Below are 5,004 nucleotides of genomic sequence, written 5' to 3'. Positions count from 1 at the left end.
GAGCATTGTGGCCAAGCGATAAACTGGGAACAATAGAATAGTCTAGAAACATTTCCCTGGCCCCACAAAAGGACAGACTTCTAAAACCTACAAGACATTACATTTCTCACTTTACATTTCCAATGGACTTCCAGTTGTGTGGTGCCTTGATAGGTGTTATAAGTAGTACATTAATTTACTATGGCCCTATGCATGAGGTAGTTGAGACCCACAACATAATAAACAAACACTTTTTATTTGTGATTTAATATAGGCCCTACCCCAGATGATGTAAAGTTAAGAGTGCAGACCTAGAAAGAACAAATTACATTGTAGCAAGAACTACTAACAAATCACATACAATCCTTGATAAGTGGATGCAGAGTTCAAAGGCTATGTGATTTTGGTAGTGGCTTCATATTAAATCTCTCAGCATTCAAATGTATTATGCCAGATATTGCTTTCATCCAGAAGGCAGCTCCATTGTCTGTCCTGAGTCATGGTAAGCCATGCAGACACCACTACATTACAGGAACCAGTAATGTTAGCAATTCACACTAAGGTTTAAAGGACTGATCCTTCGCTGTTTCTCCATTCATCTAAAGTAGAAATAGTCACACTTCTCAAAGTGAACTCATCTTGAAAATATGATTTCACCATCAGTATTTTTACAAAATATAAATGGCAATACATGTTTGGGTAGTCACATTTCACAATGGTACCTGTCCATAACCAATGATCACTGAAAAGGTGAGAGAACAGAAAGGGCATCTCCATTCAAGTCAATGATGGCATAATAGGTGGACTGGCAGCCATTTTGAGTGAACTCATGCCAGGAAGTAACAGTAGGAAGTGTACCTGTCAATCTGCACTGTTACTTGTTGAGTCAACTGACATTACAAAAAATAATAATACATTCCATTGCATGAACCACATGTGGTAAAGAGGTCAATGGAACACAGACCTTGGGAGATCGAAGTACGGCAGATTAGCGCACATTCAACAAAACTGATATAACAATGATTGATGTATTGTAACATGCCCACAATGTGGTTAATAAAGTCCGATTTGGATACATTTGGCTATTTTAGAAGAAAGTCCATTTTCAGGTTCACTTCTTCAAATCAATTTTTTTTGTGACCAATACTTGTTCAAATGAAATTGTGACAGCTGAATGATAACTCCTGTTTGTATAAACTGGTAGCATAGCTAGCATAGAGAAATTGGTGCTGCTAGTCAGTCGTTTAACTGTAATGCAGTTGGAGACGATAACATGAACATGTATTGAGGTTGACATCCATACAAGCCTTATACTCAGATTTTATTCCTCAACATAGTGTGAAATACACATATAAACAAAAGCCTAAATGTAGGCTCATTTTGCTGGGGAGGCCATGAGGTGTTTTGGGGTCTTTCCCTCATGCGTTTGCAAAGCATTTCCATTGTTTTGGTTGAGTTCCACTGACCTCTTTACCATATCATCTGAATGAACATTCTACATTACCATGGCAATCCAGCATCAGTAATAGAACATTCTAGATTAGCATGGCAATCCAGCATCAGTAATAGAACATTCCAAAATACCATGGAAATGATTGCATCACAATACCGGGCAGTCATTGCGAGTGTACCATGAGTTTACCAGTCAATTTGCCAGGGTTAGGCGCCTGTGCTATTCATTCTACTTCTATGGTGAGAGCCTAAACAAATATGTGTTATTAGTGGTCATAATAATCTATACATCTTAATACAACACCTCACATAGGTACACTGGATAGCACACATCTGTACAATGTAACAAAAATACCACCATTATTCTTGTGAACAATTAAATTCACTATCTTGTTCATTCCCGAACTACAATTACATTCCCTTAAAAACAAGCACAAAATGGGTGCTTATAAGACACCTCAAGGAGTCAAATTAACAGCTTACATGATATGAGTAACAGACAAGCAGATACAACCGATTCTGCTCAACATTGACAATAGGGTAGAATAGTAAAATATTGCACAAAATGAACTACTATTAGGTAGCTCTACTGCTAGCAGTACCAATAGATCCAAGGTAGTGTGTGAAACGATTCTGAGATAGAAGTAGGAGATAAAAAGTGAAAATCAACAGTATTCAGCTGAATACAGTATAACCAAGGAAGTGTAGACTATAGGCTCATGTGTTAAAGAGAAATAACTTGTTTTTTAAATGAACACTATCCATATTAAAATCAACATCCGTTTTCCTTTTGACCCAAACCATTTGTTGTTAAGCAACTTCCATCTACTCGCTTTAGAACGTAAAAATATTTTAAACATAAGTCATTTCCTTAATAGCAAACCTGCTAATACACTCATGTTCTCCATTTTACTCCTAATATGAAGTGAAACCAGAATTTGATTTGGGGCAGTAGTACCCATTCACAACATTACTTTGGAGGACAAGCTCTATATGAATGTTCTCCTATCTCCCTTAGTGTTACTGGGTCATTCCACCAAATTCAGTGCCTTTGGAGAAGTGTAACTTGGTCAAAAATAACATCAGATTTTGTTGTTGTTGTTTAACATTGTTATAAAGAGCACATGATCATCTTCATACATTTTTTGAAAAGAAAAACATGTTTTCCCAAAAGGTTAAATAAAAAAAGTCCAGGGTAAGTGCCTATTAAGTACCAAATAAAAGTACCAGGGTTTGTCTATTTCTTCTTAAAATCAGCCATAAATCCCTTTGTGACAGGAAATGGAAGCTTGTTGTGAGCAACGGAGTGGAAATTGAATAAAAGCGTCACACAAAAAATGAAATTGTTAAAACATGTCTAGCCTGTCCATCTTTGGGTAACAGGATTGACGTGTTATGCTCCTCCCGCTCAGTTTTCCACCACAAAACACCACAAACAGTAGAACCAGCTCACCTGCTGGAACTGTAGGATTTGGCGATTAAATGTTTCTTTCTGAAAAAATAATTTTAAAATTTGAGTTCAGTTCACGTAACAGGGTTGGCCTTACATTTACATTTTTTTAAACATTTTAGTCATTTAGCAGACGCTCTTATCCAGAGCGACTTACAGTAGTGAATGCATACATTTCATACAACTCATACATTTTTTTTTTTTTTTTTTTTAAATTTTTTAATAAAAAAAATAAATAATAATTCTGTGCTGGCCCCCCGTGGGAATCGAACCCACAACCCTGGTGTTGCAAACACCATGCTCTACCAACTGAGCTACAGGGAAGGCCTTAAAATGGAGGAACAGACTTAAACAAATCACATTAAATAATCTTCAGAAATGGCTTTGTCAAAGCAACGATGGTGATGGTGAAACTTGGAGACATTTTTGGATTAAGTTGGTTAAAATCTTACTGGAAGTAACAGGGTTGACGGAGGGACATGTTAAAATTCTCAATATTAGCACAATGGCAATCCTTTATTCATATATATATATAAAAAAAAGGTCTATATTAAAAAGGGCACTTCATATAATATGACAGGCTTTTAATATTAAATATTGGTGCACAATTTCTACTGAAAATATCAAAAGGGACACAAGGCACTAATTTAGTGGAATCCCTACAGTACCATGTCTATCTAACCATCTATCCATTAACCACTAGCAAGCCAGCCAGCCATTAACCGCGTCTATCTAGCCAGCCATTAACCGCGTCTATCTAGCCAGCCATTAACCACGACCTTTTCCACATTTTGATGTTACAGCCTTATTCTAAAATGGATACCCCATGACAAAGCAAAAACAGGTTTTTCGAAATCTTTTGCAAATGTATTCAAAATGTAATGGAAATATCACATTTACATAAGTATTCAGACCCTTTACTCAGTAATTTGTCGAAGCACCTTTGGCAGCGATTACAGCCTCAAGTCTTCTTGGGTATGACTCTACAAGCGTTACACACCTGCATTTGTGGAGTTTTTCCTATTCTTCTCTGCAGATCCTCTCAAGCACTGTCAGGTTGAATGGGGAGCGTCGCTGACAACTATTTTCAGGTCTCTCCAGAGATGTTAGATCGGGTTCAAGTCTGGGCTCCGACTGAGCCACTCCAGGACATTCAGAGACTTGTCCGGAAGCCACTCCTGCATTGTCTTGGCTGTGGCTGTGTGCTTAGGGTCGTTGTCCTGAGCTCTCTGGAGCAGGTTCACCAAAGATCTCTCTGTACTTTGCTCCGTTCATCTTACCCTCAATCCTAACTAGTCTCCCAGTCCCTGAAAAACATCCCCACAGCATGACGCTGCCACCACCACGCCTCACTGTTGGGATGGTGCCAGGTTTCCTTCAGAAGTGACGCTTGGTATTCAGGCCAAAGAGTTCAATCTTGGTTTCATCAGACCAGAGAATCTTGTTTCTCATGGTCAGAGTCCTTTAGGTGCCTTTTGGCAACTCCAACCGGGCTGTCATGTGCCTTTTACTGAGGAGTGGCTTCCGTCTGGCCACTCTACCATAAAGGCCTGATTGGTGGAGTGCTGCAGAGATGGTTGTCCTTGTCGAAGGTTCTCCCATTTCCTTGGAGGAACTCTGGAGCGCTGTCAGAGTAACCATCGGGTTCTTGGTCACTTCCCTGACCAAGGCCCTTCTCCACCGATTGCTCAGTTTTGCTGGGTGGCCAGCTCTAGGAAGAGTCTTGGTGGTTCCAAACATTGAACGTCCCCAGGAACACAGCAGCCTCCATCGTTCTTAATTTAAGAACGATGGAGGCCACGGTGTTCTTGGGGACCGTCAATGCTGCAGACATTTTTGTTGGTACCCTTCCCCCGAATCTGTGCCTCCACACAATGTCTCAGAGCTCTACGGACAATTCCTTTGAACTCATGGCTTGGTTTTTGCTCTGACATGCACTGTCAACTGTGGGAGCTTATATAGACAGCTGTGTGCCTTTCCAAATCATGTCCAATCAATTGAATTTACCACAGGTGGACTCCAATCAAGTTGTAGAAACATCTCAAGGATGATCAATGGAAACAGGATGCACCTGAGCTCAATTTCGAGTCTCATAGCAAAGGGTCTGAATACTTAAGTTAAAA

General features: G+C 39.5%; 1 long non-coding RNA gene across 1 annotated transcript; it reads right to left on the bottom strand.

Moving 5' to 3' along the window:
* Positions 1–219: 219 nt before the first annotated feature.
* LOC123727349 (uncharacterized) lies at positions 220–4,130 on the bottom strand. Its single transcript, XR_006759304.1, has 2 exons — positions 3,882–4,130; positions 220–2,923 (listed from the first exon to the last, which is right to left on the bottom strand). It is a non-coding gene; the product is annotated as an uncharacterized lncRNA (long non-coding RNA).
* Positions 4,131–5,004: the final 874 nt, after the last annotated feature.

Source organism: Salmo salar, chromosome ssa15 (assembly GCF_905237065.1).
Source record: "Salmo salar chromosome ssa15, Ssal_v3.1, whole genome shotgun sequence".
In the NCBI taxonomy this organism is placed as follows: domain Eukaryota; kingdom Metazoa; phylum Chordata; class Actinopteri; order Salmoniformes; family Salmonidae; genus Salmo; species Salmo salar.
The sequence above is the reverse complement of the archived record's forward strand: the minus strand, read 5'-3'. Positions and strand labels throughout refer to the sequence as shown.